Here is a 16661-nt window from a genome sequence, read left to right as displayed (position 1 = left end):
ATGTTCATACAGATGGCTGTGTAGATATATCCATGTTCATACAGATGGCGGTGAAGATATTTACATGTTCATAGAGATGGCGGTGTAGATATTTCCATATTCATTCCGATAGCGGTGCTGATATTTCCATGTTTATACAGGTAGCGGTGTAGATATTTCCATGTTCATACAGATAGCGGTGTAGATATTTCCATGTTTATACACATAGCGGTGTAGATATTTCCATGTTTATACTGATAGCGGTGTAGATATCTCCATCTTAATACAGATGTCGGTGTAGATATTTATATGTTCATACAGATGGCGGTGCAGATATTTCCATGTTCATACAGATGGCGGTGTAGATATTTCCAAATTCATACAGATAGTGGTGTAGTTATTTCCATTTGTAAAGAGATAGCTGTATAGATATTTCCATGTATATGCAGATAGCTGTGTAGATATTTCCATTTTCATGCAGATAGCGGTGTATATATTTCCCTGTTCAAACAGTTAGCGGTGTAGATATTTCCATGTTCATAAAGATAGCTGTGTAGATATTTCCATGTTTATACAGATAGCGGTGAAGGTGTATGCATGTTTACACAGATAGCGGTGTAGATATTTCCATGTTTATACAGATAGCGGTGAAGATGTATGCATGTTTAAACAGATAGCGGTGTAGATATTTCCAAGTTCATACTGATAGCGGTGTAGATATTTCCATGTTCATCCAGATGGCTGTGTAGACATATCCATGTTAAAACAGATGGCGTTGAAGATAATTCCATGTTCATAAAGATAGCCGTGTAGATATTTCCATGTTCATACAGATAGCGGTGTAGATATTTCCATGTTCATACAGATGGCTGTGTAGATATATCCATGTTCATACAGATGGCTTTGAAGATATTTCCATGTTCATACAGATGGCGGTGTAGATATTTCCATGTTCATACAGATAGTGGTGTAGATATTTCCATGTTCATACCGATAGCAGTGCTGATATTTCCATGTTTATACAGGTAGCGGTTTAGATATTTCCATGTTTATACAGATAGCTGTGTAGATATTTCCATGTTTATACAGATAGCGGTGTAGGTATTTCCATGTTTATACAGATAGCGGTGTGGTTATCTCCTTCTTAATACAGATGGCGGTGTAGATATTTATATGTTCATACAGATGGCGGTGCAGATATTTCCATGTTCATACAGATGGCAGTGTAGATATTTCCATGTTTATAGAGATAGAGGTGTAGTTATTTCCATGTGTAAAGAGATTGCTGTGTAGATATTTCCATGTATATGCAGATAGCTGTGTAGATATTTCCATTTTCATGCAGACAGCGGTGTAGATATTTCCATGTTCAATCAGATAGCGGTGTAGATATTTCTATGTTCATACAGATAGCGGTGTAGATATTTCCATGTTCATACAGATAGCGGTGTAGATATTTCCATGTTCATACAGATAGCTTTGTAGATATTTCCATGTTCATACAGATAGCGGTGCTGATATTTCCATGTTTATACAGATAGTGGTGTAGATATTTCCATGTTTATACAGACAGCGGTGTAGATATTTCCAAGTTTTTACAGATAGCGGTGTAGATATCTCCATCTTAATACAGATGGCGGTGTAGATATTTATATGTTCATTCAGATGGTGGTGCAGTTATTTCCATGTTCATACAGATATCGGTGTAGATATTTCCATGTTCATACAGATAGCGGTGTAGGTATTTCCATGTTCATCCAGATGGCTGTGTAGATATTTCCATGTTCATGCAGATAGCGGTGTAGATATTTCCATGTTCATACCGATAGCGGTGTAGATATTTCCATGTTCATCCAGATGGCTGTGTAGATATATCCATGTTCATACAGATGGCGGAGAAGATATTTCCATGTTCATACAGATGGCGGTGTAGATATTTCCATGTTCACACAGATAGCGGTGTAGATATTACCATGTTCATACAGATAGCAGTGTAGATATTTCCATGTTCATGCAGATAGCGGTGTATGTATTTCCATGTTCATACAGATAGCGGTGTAGATATTTCCATTTTTATGCAGATAGCGGTGTATATATTCCCCTGCTCAGTTTGCGGTTTAGATATTTCCATGTTCATAAAGATAGCGGTGTAGATATTTCCATGCTTATACAGATAGCGGTGAAAATGTATGCATGTTTACACAGATAGCGGTGTAGATATTTCCATGTTCATCCAGAATGCTGTGTAGATATATCCATGTTCATAGAGATGGCGGTGAAGTTATTTCCATGTTCATACAGATAGCGGTGTAGATATTTCCATGTTCATACAGATAGCGGTGTATGTATTTCCATGTTCATACAGATAGCGGTGTAGATAATTCCATGTTCATCCAGATGGCTGTCTAGATATTTCCATGTTCATGCAGATAGCGGTGTAGATATTTCCATGTTCATACAGATAGCGGTGTAGATACTTCCATGTTCATCCAGATGGCTGTGTAGATATATCCATGTTCATACAGACGGCATTGAAGATATTTCCATGTTCATTCAGATAGCGGTGTAGATATTTCCATGTTCATACAGATAGCCGTGTAGATATTGCCATGTTCATACCTATAGCAGTGCTGATACTTCCATGTTTATACAGGTAGCTGTGTACATATTTCCATGTTTATACAGATAGCGGTGTAGATATTTCCATGTTCATACAGATAGCGGTGTAGATATTTCCATGTTTATACAGATAGCGGTGTAGATATCTCCTTCTTAATACAGATGGCGGTGTAGTTATTTACATGTTCATACAGATGGCGGTGCAGATATTTCCATGTTCATACAGATGGCGGTGTAGATATTTCCATGTTTATAGAGATAGTGGTGTAGTTATTTCCATGTGTAAAGAGATAGCTGTGTAGATATTTCCATGTTCATACAGATAGCGGTGAAGATGTATGCATGTTTACACAGATAGCTGTGTTGATATTTCCATGTTCATACAGATAGTGGTGTAGATATTTCCGTGTTCATCCAGATGGCTGTGTAGACATATCCATGTTCATTCAGATGGCGGTGAAGATATTTCCATGTTGATACAGATAGCGGTGTAGACATTTCCATGTTCATACAGATAGCGGTGTAGATATTTCCATGTTCATACAGATGGCTGTGTAGATATATCCATGTTCATACAGATGGCGGTGAAGATATTTCCATGTTCATAGAGATGGCGGTGTAGATATTTCCATATTCATTCCGATAGCGGTGCTGATATTTCCATGTTTATACAGGTAGCGGTGTAGATATTTCCATGTTTATACAGATAGCGGTATAGATATTTCCATGTTTATACACATAGCGGTGTAGATATTTCCATGTTTATACTGATAGCGGTGTAGATATCTCCATCTTAATACAGATGTCGGTGTAGATATTTATATGTTCATACAGATGGCGGTGCAGATATTTCCATGTTCATACAGATGGCGGTGTAGATATTTCCAAATTCATACAGATAGCCGTGTAGTTATTTCCATGTGTAAAGAGATAGCTGCGTAGATATTTCCATGTATATGCAGATAGCTGTGTAGATATTTCCATTTTCATGCAGATAGCGGTGTATATATTTCCCTGTTCAAACAGTTAGCGGTGTAGATATTTCCATGTTCATAAAGATAGCTGTGTAGATATTTCCATGTTTATACAGATAGCGGTGAAGGTGTATGCATGTTTACACAGATAGCGGTGTAGATATTTCCATGTTTATTCAGATAGCGGTGAAGATGTATGCATGTTTAAACAGATAGCGGTGTAGATATTTCCATGTTCATACAGATAGTGGTGTAGATATTTCCATGTTCATCCAGATGGCTGTGTAGACATATCCATGTTAAAACAGATGGCGTTGAAGATAATTCCATGTTCATAAAGATAGCGGTGTAGATATTTCCATGTTCATACAGATAGCGGTGTAGATATTTCCATGTTCATACAGATGGCTGTGTAGATATATCCATGTTCATACAGATGGCGGTGAAGATATTTCCATGTTCATACAGATGGCGGTGTAGATATTTCCATGTTCATACAGATAGCGGTGTAGATATTTCCATGTTCATACCGATAGCGGTGCTGATATTTCCATGTTTATACAGGTAGCGGTTTAGATATTTCCATGTTTATACAGATAGATGTGTAGATATTTCCATGTTTATACAGATAGCGGTGTAGATATTTCCATGTTTATACAGATAGCGGTGTGGTTATCTCCTTCTTAATACAGATGGCGGTGTAGATATTTATATGTTCATACAGATGGCGGTGCAGATATTTCCATGTTCATACAGATGGCGGTGTAGATATTTCCATGTTTATAGAGATAGAGGTGTAGTTATTTCCATGTGTAAAGAGATTGCTGTGTAGATATTTCCATGTATATTCAGATAGCTGTGTAGATATTTCCATTTTCATGCAGACAGTGGTGTAGATATTTCCATGTTCAATCAGATAGCGGTGTAGATATTTCTATGTTCATACAGATAGCGGTGTAGATATTTCCATGTTCATACAGATAGCGGTGTAGATATTTCCATGTTCATACAGATAGCTTTGTAGATATTTACATGTTCATACAGATAGCGGTGCTGATATTTCCATGTTTATACAGATAGTGGTGTAGATATTTCCATGTTTATACAGATAGCGGTGTAGATATTTCCAAGTTTTTACAGATAGCGGTGTAGATATCTCCATCTTAATACAGATGGCGGTGTAGATATTTATATGTTCATTCAGATGGTGGTGCAGTTATTTCCATGTTCATACAGATATCGGTGTAGATATTTCCATGTTCATACAGATAGCGGTGTAGTTATTTCCATGTGTAAAGAGATAGCTGTATAGATAGTTCCATGTATATGCAGATAGCTGTGTAGATATTTTCATTTTCATGCAGATAGCGGTGTATATATTTCCCTGTTCAAACAGTTTGCGGTGTAGATATTTCCATGTTCATAAAGATAGCGGTGTAGATATTTCCATGTTTATACAGATAGCGGTGAAGTTGTATGCATGTTTACACAGATAGCGGTGTAGATATTTCCATGTTCATCCAGATGGCTGTGTAGATATATCCATGTTCATACAGATAGCGGTGTAGATATTTCATTGTTCATACAGATAGCGGTGTAGATATTTCCATGTTCATACAGAAAGCAGTGTAGATATTTCCATGTTTTTACAGATAGCGGTGTAGGTATTCCCATGTTTATACAGACGGCGGTGTAGATATTTGCATCTTTAGAGAGATCGCGGTGTAGATATTTCCACGCTCATACGGATGATGGTTTAGATATTTCCCTGTTTATAGAGGTGGCAGTGTAGATATTTCCATATTTATAGACATGGCGTTGTAGATATTTCCTTGTTTAAACAGATAGCGGTGTAGATATTTCCATGTTTATAGAGATAGTGGTGTAGATATTTCCATATTCATACACATAGCGGTGTAGATATTTCCATGTTTATACAGATGGCGGTGTAGATATTTCCTTCTTTATACAGATAGCGGTGTAGACATTTCCATGTTATAGAGATAGCGATGTAGATATTTCCATGTTTGTACACATAGGGATGTACATATTAACATGTTCTTACAGATAGCGGTGTAGATATTTCCATATTTATGCAGATGGCGGTGTAGACATTTCCATGTTTATAGAGATGGCGTTGTAGACATTTCCTTGTTTATACAGAGAGGTGTTTAGATATTTCCAAGTCATAGAGGTAGCGTTGTAGATATTTCCATGTTTATACAGATAGCGGCATAGATATTACCATCTTCATACAGATAGCGGTGTAGATATTTCCATGTTTATACAGATAGCACTGTAGATATTTCCATGTTTATGCAGATAGCGTTGTAGATATTTCCAAGTTTATACAGATAGCGGTGAAGATTTTTCCATGTTTATTGAGATAGCGGTGTAGATATTTCCATGTTTATACAGATAGCGGTGTAGCTATTTCCATGTTTGTACAGATAGCACTGTATATATTTCCATGTTTATTCAGATTGCAGTGTAGATATTTCCTTGTTTATACAGATAGCGCTGTAGATATTTCCATCTTTATACAGGTGGCGGTGTAGATATTTCCATGCTAAAACAGAGGGTGCTGTAGACATTCCCATGTTTATAGAGATAGCGGTGTAGATATTTCCATGTTTATACAGATAGCGGGGTGGATATTTCCATGTTTATACAGATATCGGTGTAGATATTGCCATGTTTATAGAGATAGCGGTGTAGATATTTCCATGTTCATACAGATAGCGGTGTAGATATTTCCATGTTCATACAGTGAGCGGTGTAGATATTTCCATCTTCATACGGTTGGCAGTGTAGATATTTCCATGTTCACACAGATATTGGTGTAGTTATTTCCATGTTTATAGAGATTGTGGTGTAGATATTTCCATGTTTATGAAGATGGCGATGTAGATATTTACATGTTTATTCAGATAGCGGTGTAGATATTTCCATCATTATACAGATAGAGGTGTAGATATTTCCATGTTTATACAGACGTCGGTGTAGATGTTTCCATATTTATAGAGATGGCGGTGTAGATAATTCCATGTTCATACAGATGGCGGTTTAGGTATCTCCATGTTTATAGAGATGGCAGTGTAGATATTTCCATATTTATAAAGATGGAGGTCTAGATATTTCCATGTTTATACACATAGCACTGTAGTTATTTCCATGTTTATAGAGATTGCGGTGTAGATATTTCCATGATTATTCAGATAGCGGAGTAGATATTTCCATGTTTATACAGATAGTGGGGTAGATATTTCCATGTCCATACAGATAGCGGTGTAGATAATTCCATCTTTATATAGATGGCTGTGTAGATATTTCCATGTTCATACAGATAGCGGTGTAGATATTTCCACCTTTATACACATGGTGGTGTAGATATTTCCAAGTTCATAAGATGGCAGTCTATGTATTTCAATCTTTATAGAGATGGCAGTGTAGCTATTTCCATGATTATAGAGATAGTGGTGTAGATATTTCCATCTTTTTAGAGATAGCGTTGTACATATTTCCCTGTTTCACAGATAAGTGTAGATATTTCCATGTTAATACAGAGAGTGGTGTAGATATTTCCGTGTTCATACAGATAGCGGTGTAGATATTTCATGTTCATACAGATAGCGGTGTAGATATTTCCATGGTCATACAGATGTCAGTGTAGATATTTCCATGTTCATACAGATGGCGGTGTAGATATTTCCATGTTCATACAGATGGCGTGAAGATATTTCAGTGTTCATACAGATGGCTGTGTAGATATTTCCATGTTCATACAGATGACGCTGTAGATATTTCCATGTTCATACAGATGGCTGTGTAGATATTTCCATGTTCATACCGATGGTGGTGTAGATATTTCCATGTTCATACTGATGGCGCTGTAGCTATTTCCATGTTTATACAGATGGCAGTGTAGATATTTCCATGTTTATAGATTTAGTGGTGTAGATATTTCCATGTTTATAGAGTTAGTGGTGTAGATATTTGCATGTTTATACAGATAGCGGTGTAGATATTTCCGTGTTCATACAGATGGCGGTGTAGATATTTCCATGTTTATAGAGATAGTGGTGAAGATTTTTCCATGTTTATACAGATAGCCGTGTAGATATATCCATCTTTATATGGTTGGCGGTGTAGATATTTCCATGTTCATACAGATGGCGTTGTAGATATTTCCATGTTTATAGAGATGGCGATCTAGATATTTCCATGTTTACAGAGATAGCAGTGTACTTATTTACATGTTTATAGAGATAGCGGTGTGGATACTTCCATGTTTATACAGATAATGGTGTAGATATTTCCATGTTTATACAGATCGCGGTGTAGATATTTCCATGTTTATGCAGATAGCGGTGTAAATATTTTCATGTTTATACAGATAGCGGTGTAGATATATCCATGTTTATACAGATAGCGCTGTAGATATTTCCATCTTTATACAGATGGCGGTGTAGATATTTCCATGTTTGTACAGAAGGCCGTGTAGATATTTCCATGCTTACACAGATGGCAGTGTAGATATTTCCATGTTTATAGAGATGAAGGTCTAGATATTTCCATGTTTATACAGATAGCGGTGTAGTTATTTCCATGTTTATTGAGATAATATTGTAGATATTTCCATGTTTATACAGATAGCGGGGTAGATATTTCCATGTTCAAATGGATAGCGGTGTAGATATTTCCATGTTCATACAGATAGCAGTGTAGATATTTCCATGTTCATACAGATAGCGGTGTAGATTTTTCCATTTTCATACAGGTGGCAGTACACATATTTCCAGGTTCATACAGATGGCGGTGAAGATATTTCCATGTTGATACAGAAGGCGGTGTATATATTTCCATGTTGATACAGATGGCGGTGTAGATAATTCCATGTTCTTACAGATGGCGGTGTAGATATTTACATGTTTATACAGATAGCGGTGAAGATATTTGCATGTTTATACAGAGAGCAGTGTAGTCATTTCCAAGTTTTTACCGATAGCGGTGTAGATATTTCCATGTTTATAGAGATAGCAGTCTAGTTATTTCCATGTTTAAACAGATAACAGTGTAGATATTTCCATGTTTATGCAGATAGAGGTGTAGATATTTCTGTGTTTATACAGATAACATTGTAGATATTTCCATGATCATACAGATGGCGGTGTAGATAATTCCATTTTGATACAGATGGCGGTGTGGATATTTCCATGTTTATACAGATGACGGTGTAGATATTTCCATGTTTATACAGATGGCGGTGTAGATATTTCCATGTTTACACAGATAGCGGTGTAGATATTTCCATGTTTACACAGATAGCGGTGTAGATATTTCCATATTTATACAGATAGCGGTGTAGATATTTCCATGTTTATTCAGATAGCGGTGTAGATATTTGCATGTTTATATAGATAGCGGTGAAGATATTTCCCTGTTTTACAGATAGCAGTGTAGATATTTCCATGTTCATACAGATAGAGGTGCAGATTTTTCCATGCTCCTACAGATGTCGGTGAAGATATTTCCATGTTGATACAGATGGCGGTGTATATATTTCCATGTTGATACAGATGGCGGTGTAGATAATTCCATCTTCTTACAGATGGCTGTGTAGTTATTTCCATGTTCTTGCAGATGGCGGTGTAGATATTTCCATGTTTATACAGATAGCGGTGTATATATTTAAATGTTCAAACAGATAGCGGTGTAGATATTTCCATGTATACAGAGATGGCGGTGTAGATATTTCCTTCTTTATAGAGATATTGTTGTAGATATTTCCATGTTTATACAGATAGCGGAGTAGATATTGCCATGCTTGTACAGATAGCGGTGTAGATAGTTCCATGTTTATACAGATGGCAGTGTGGATATTTCCATGTATATGCAGATACCTTTGTAGATATTTCCATTTTCATGCAGACAGCGGTGTAGATATTTCCTTGTTCAAACAGATAGCGGTGTAGATATTTCTATGTTCATACAGATAGCGGTGTAGATATTTCCATGATCATACAGATAGCGGTGTAGATATTTCCATGTTCATACAGATAGCGGTGGAGATATTTCCATGTTCATGCAGATAGTGGTGTAGATATTTCCATGTTCATACAGATAGCGGTGCTGATATTTCCATGTTCATACAGGTAGCAGTGTAGATATTTCCAAGTTTATACAGATAGCGGTGTAGATATTTCCATGTTTATACAGATAGTGGTGTAGATATTTCCATGTTTATACAGATAGCGGTGTAGATATCTCCATCTTAATACAGATGGCGGTGTAGATATTTATATGTTCATGCAGATGGCGGTGCAGATATTTCCATGTTCATACAGATGGCGGTGTAGATATCTCCATGTTCATACAGATAGTGGTGTAGTTATTTCCATGTGTAAAGAGATACCTGTGTAGATATTTCCATGTATATGCAGATAGCAGTGTAGCAATTTCCATTTTCATGCAGACAGCGGTGTATATATTTCCCTGTTCAAACAGATAGCGGTGTAGATATTTCCATGTTTATACAGATAGCGGAGTAGATATTGCCATGCTTGTACAGATAGCGGTGTAGATAGTTCCATGTTTATACAGATGGCAGTGTGGATATTTCCATGTTTATAGATATAGCGGGGTAGATATTTCAGTGTTTATAGAGATAGCGGTGTAGATATTTCCATGTTTTTACAGATAGTGGTGCAGATATTTCCATGTTTATACAGAGAGCAATGTAGATATTTCCATGTTTATAGTGATAGCGGTGTCAATATTTCCATGTTTACACAGATAGCAGTGAAGATATTTACAAGTTTATACAGATAGAGGTGTAGATATTTCCATCTTTATACAGATAGCGGTGTAGATATTTCCATGTTTATACAGATAGCATTATAGATATTTCCATGTTTGTAGAGACAACAGGGTATTTATTTCCATGTTCATACAGATAGCAGTGTAGATATTTCCATGTTCATACAGATAGCGGTGTAGATATTTCCATGTTCATCCAGATGGCTGTGTAGATATTTCCATGTTCATGCAGATAGCGGTGCAGATATTTCCATGTTCATACAGATAGCGGTGTAGATATTTCCATGTTCATCCAGATGGCTGTGTAAATATATCCATGTTCATACAGATGGCGATGAAGATATTTCCATGTTCATACAGATAGCGGTGTAGATATTTCCATGTTCATAGAGATAGCCGTGTAGATATTGCCATGTTCATACCGATAGCGGTGCTGATACTTCCATGTTTATACAGGTAGCGGTGTACATATTTCCGTGTTTATACAGATAGCGGTGTAGATATTTCCATGTTCATACAGATAGCGGTGTAGATATTTCCATCTTTATACAGATAGCGGTGTAGATATCTCCTTCTTAATACAGATGGCTGTGTAGACATTTATATGTTCATACAGATGGCGGTGCAGATATTTCCATGTTCATACAGATGGCGGTGTAGATATTTCCATGTTTATAGAGATAGTGGTGTAGTTATTTCCAAGTGTAAGGAGATAGCTGTGTAGATATTTCCATATATATGCAGATAGCTGTGTAGATATTTCCATTTTCATGCAGATAGCGGTGTAGATATTTCCATGTTCAAACAGATAGCAGTGTAGATATTTCCATGTTCATACAGATGGCGGTGTAGATATTTCCATGTTCATACTGATAGCGGTGTAGATATTTCCATGTTCATCCAGATGGCTGTGTAGATATATCCATGTTCAAACATACAGATGGCAGAAAAGATATTTCCATGTTCATACAGATAGCGGTGTAAATATTTCCATGTTCATACAGATAGCGTTGTAGATATTTCCATGTTCATCCAGATGGCTGTGTAGATATATCCATGTTCATACAGATGGCGGAGAAGATATTTCCATGTTCATACAGATAGCGGTGTAGATATTTCCATGTTCATACAGATAGCAGTGTAGATATTTCCATGTTCATACAGATAGCGGTGTAGATATTTCCATCTTCGTGCAGATAGCGGTGTAGATATTTCCATGTTCATCCAGATGGCTGTGTAGATATATCCATGTTCATACAGATGGCGGTGAAGATATTTCCATGTTCATACAGATAGCGGTGTAGATATTTCCATGTTCATACAGATAGCCGTGTAGATATTGCCATGTTCATACCGATAGCGGTGCTGATATTTCCATGTTTATACAGGTAGCTGTGTACATATTTAAATGTTTATACAGATAGCGGTGTAGATATTTCCATGTTCATACAGATAGCGGTGTAGATATTTCCATGTTTATGCAGATAGCGGTGTAGATATCTCCTTCTTAATACAGATGGCGGTGTAGATATTTACATGTTCATACAGATGGTGGCGCAGATATTTCCATGTTCATACAGATGGCGGTGTAGATATTTCCATGTTTATAGAGAAAGCGGTGTAGTTATTTCCATGTGTAAAGAGATAGCTGTGTAGATATTTCCATGTATACGGAGATAGCTGTGTAGATATTTCCATTTTCATGCAGATAGTGGTGTAGATATTTCCATGTTCAAACAGATAGCGATGTAGATATTTCCATGTTCATACAGATAGCGGTGTAGATATTTCCATGTTTATACAGATAGCGGTGAAGATGTATGCATGTTTACACAGATAGCTGTGTTGATATTTCCATGTTCATACAGATAGTGGTGTAGATATTTCCATGTTCATCCAGATGGCAGTGTAGACATATCCATGTTCATTCAGATGGCAGTGAAGATATTTCCATGTTGATACAGATAGCGGTGTAGACATTTCCAAGTTCATACAGATAGCGGTGTAGATATTTCCATGTTCATACAGATGGCTGTGTAGATATATCCATGTTCATACAGATGGCAGTTTAGATATTTCCATGTTCATTCCGATAGCGGTGCTGATATTTCCATCTTTATACAGGTAGCGGTGAAGATATTTCCATGTTTATACAGATAGCGGTGTAGATATTTCCATGTTTATACACATAGCGGTGTAGATATTTCCATGTTTATACAGATAGCGGTGTAGATATCTCCATCTTAATACAGATATCGGTGTAGATATTTATATGTTCATACAGACGGCGGTGCAGATGTTTCCATGTTCATACAAATGGCGGTGTAGATATTTCCATATTCATACAGATAGCGGTGTAGTTATTTCCATGTGTAAAGAGATAGCTGTGTAGATATTTCCTTGTATATGTGGATAGCTGTGTAGATATTTCCATTTTCATGCAGAAAGCGGTGTATATATTTCGCTGTTCCAACAGTTACCGGTGTAGAGATTTCCATGTTCATGAAGATAGCGGTGTAGATATTTCCATGTTTATACAGATAGCGGTGAAGATGTATGCATGTTTACACAGATAGTGGTGTAGATATTTCCATGTTCATCCAGATGGCTGTGTAGATATATCCATGTTCATACAGAGAGCGGTCTAGATATTTCCATGTTCATACAGATAATGGAGCAGATATTTCCATGTTCATCCAGATGGCTGTGTAGATATTTCCATGTTCATACAGATAGCGGTGTAGATATTTCCATGTTCATACAGATAGCGGTGTAGATATTTCCATGTTCATCCAGATGGCTGCGTAGATATATCCATGTTCATATAGATGGTGGTGAAGATATTTCCATGTACATACAGATAGCGGTGTAGATATTTCCATGTTCATACGGATAGCTGTGTAGATATTGCCATGTTCATACCGATAGCGGTGCTGATACTTCCATGTTTATACAGGTAGCGGTGTACATATTTCCGTGTTTATACAGATGGCTGTGTAGATATATCTATGTTCATACAGATGGCGGTGTAGATATTTCCATGTTCATACAGATAGCGGTTTAGATATTTCCATGTTCATCCAGATGGCTGTGTAGATATATCCATGTTCATACAGATGGCGGAGAAGATATTTCCATGTTCATACAGATGGCGGTGTAGATATTTCCATGTTCATACAGATAGCGGTGTAGATATTTCCATGTTCATACAGATAGCGGTGTAGATATTTCCATGTTCATACAGATAGCGGTGTATGTATTTCCATGTTCATACAGATAGCGGTGTAGATATTTCCATTTTTATGCAGATAGCGGTGTATATATTCCCCTGTTCAAACAGTTAGCGGTTTAGATATTTCCATGTTCATAAAGATAGCGGTGTAGATATTTCCATGCTTGTACAGATAGCGGTGAAAATGTAATCATGTTTACACAGATAGCGGTGTAGATATTTCCATGTTCATCCAGAATGCTGTGTAGATATATCCATGTTCATACAGATGGCGGTGAAGTTATTTCCATGTTCATACAGATAGCGCTGTAGATATTTCCATGTTCATACAGATAGCGGTGTATGTATTTCCATGTTCATACAGATAGCGGTGTAGATAATTCCATGTTCATCCAGATGGCTGTGTAGATATTTCCATGTTCATGCAGATAGCGGTGTAGATACTTCCATGTTCATCCAGATGGCTGTGTAGATATATCCATGTTCATACAGACGGCATTGAAGATATTTCCATGTTCATACAGATAGCGGTGTAGATATTTCCATGTTCATACAGATAGCCGTGTAGATATTGCCATGTTCATACCGATAGCGGTGCTGATACTTCCATGTTTATACAGATAGCGGTGTAGATATTTCCATGATATTACAGATAGCGGTGTAGATATTTCCATGTTCATACAGATAGCGGTGGAGATATTTCCATGTTCATGCAGATAGTGGTGTAGATATTTCCATGTTCATACAGATAGCGGTGCTGATATTTCCATGTTCATACAAAGCGGTGTAGATATTTCCAAGTTTATACAGATAGCGGTGTAGATATTTCCATGTTTATACAGATAGTGGTGTAGATATTTCCATGTTTATACAGATAGCGGTGTAGATATCTCCATCTTAATACAGATGGCGGTGTAGATATTTATATGTTCATGCAGATGGCGTTGCAGATATTTCCATGTTCATACAGATGGCGGTGTAGATATTTCCATGTTCATACAGATAGTGGTGTAGTTATTTCCATGTGTAAAGAGATACCTGTGTAGATATTTCCATGTATATGCAGATAGCAGGGTAGCAATTTCCATTTTCATGCAGACAGCGGTGTATATATTTCCCTGTTCAAACAGATAGTGGTGTAGATATTTCCATGTTTATACAGATAGCGGAGTAGATATTGCCATGCTTGTACAGATAGCGGTGTAGATAGTTCCATGTTTATACGGATGGCAGTGTGGATATTTCCATGTTTATAGATATAGCGGGGTAGATATTTCAGTGTTTATAGAGATAGCGGTGTAGATATTTCCATATTTTTACAGATAGCGGTGCAGATATTTCCATGTTTATACAGAGAGCAATGTAGATATTTCCGTGTTTATAGAGATAGCGGTGTCAATATTTCCATGTTTACACAGATAGCAGTGAAGATATTTACAAGTTTATACAGATAGAGGTGTAGATATTTCCATCTTTATACAGATAGCAGTGTAGATATTTCCATGTTTATACAGATAGCGTTATAGATATTTCCATGTTTGTAGAGATAACAGGGTATTTATTTCCATGTTCATACAGATAGCGGTGTAGATATTTCCATGTTCATACCGATAGCGGTGCTGATATTTCCATGTTTATACAGCTAGCGGTGTAGATATTTCCATGTTTATACAGATAGCGGTGGTGATATTTCCATGTTTATACAGATAGCCGTGTAGATATTTCCATGTTTATACAGATAGAGGTGTAGTTATCTCCTTCGTAATACAGATGGCGGTGTAGATATTTATATGTTCATACAGATGGCGGTGCAGATATTTCCATGTTCATACAGATGGCGGTGTAGATGTTTCCATGTTTATAGAGATAGCGGTGTAGTTATTTCCATGTGTAAAGACATAGCTGTGTAGATATTTCCATGTATATGCAGATAGCTGTGTAGATATTTCCATTTTCATGCAGACAGCGGTGTAGATATTTCCATGTTCAAACAGATAGCAGTGTAGATATTTCTATGTTCGTACAGATAGTGGTGTAGATATTTCCATGTTCATACAGATAGCGGTGTAGATATTTCCATGTTCATACAGATAGCGGTGTAGATATTTCCATGTTCATACAGATAGCGATGCTGATATTTCCATGTTCGTACAGATAGCGGTGCTGATATTTCCATGTTTATACAGGTAGCGGTGTAGATATTTCCATGTTTATACAGATAGTGGTGTAGATATTTCCATGTTTATACAGACAGCGGTGTAGATATTTCCTAGTTTTTACAGATAGCGGTGTAGATATCTCCATCTTAATACAGATGGCGGTGTAGATATTTATATGTTCATACAGATGGCGGTGCAGATATTTCCATGTTCATACAGACGGCGGTGCAGATATTTCCATGTTTATAGAGATAGCGGTGTAGATATTTCCATCTTTATAGAGATAGCGGTTTAGATACTTGCAATTTTATACCGATGCCGCTGTAGATACTTTCATATTCATACACATAGCGGTGTAGATATTTCCATGTTTATGCAGATGGCGGTGTAGATATTACCATCTTCATACAGATAGCGGTGTAGATATTTCCATGTTTATACTGATAGCACTGTAGATATTTCCATGTTTATGCAGATAGCGGTGTTGATATTTCCAAGTTTATACAGATAGCGGTGAAGATTTTTCCATGTTTATTGAGATAGCGGTGTAGATATTTCCATGTTTATACAGATAGCGGTGTAGCTATTTCCATGTTTGTACAGATAGCACTGTAGATATTTCCATGTTTATTCAGAAAGCGGTGTAGATATTTCCATGTTTATACAGATAGCGCTGTAGATATTTCCATCTTTATACAGGTGGCGGTGTAGATATTTCCATGGTAATACAGAGGGTGCTGTAGACATTCCCATGTTTATAAAGATAGCGGTGTAGATATTTCCATGTTTATACAGATAGCGGGGTAGATATTTCCATGTTTATACAGATATCGGTGTAGATATTGCCATGTTTATAGAGATAGCGGTGTAGATATTTCC

This window comes from Gorilla gorilla, chromosome 7, assembly GCF_029281585.2.
Source record: "Gorilla gorilla gorilla isolate KB3781 chromosome 7, NHGRI_mGorGor1-v2.1_pri, whole genome shotgun sequence".
NCBI lineage: Eukaryota > Metazoa > Chordata > Mammalia > Primates > Hominidae > Gorilla > Gorilla gorilla.
This window is presented reverse-complemented; position numbering follows the sequence as displayed.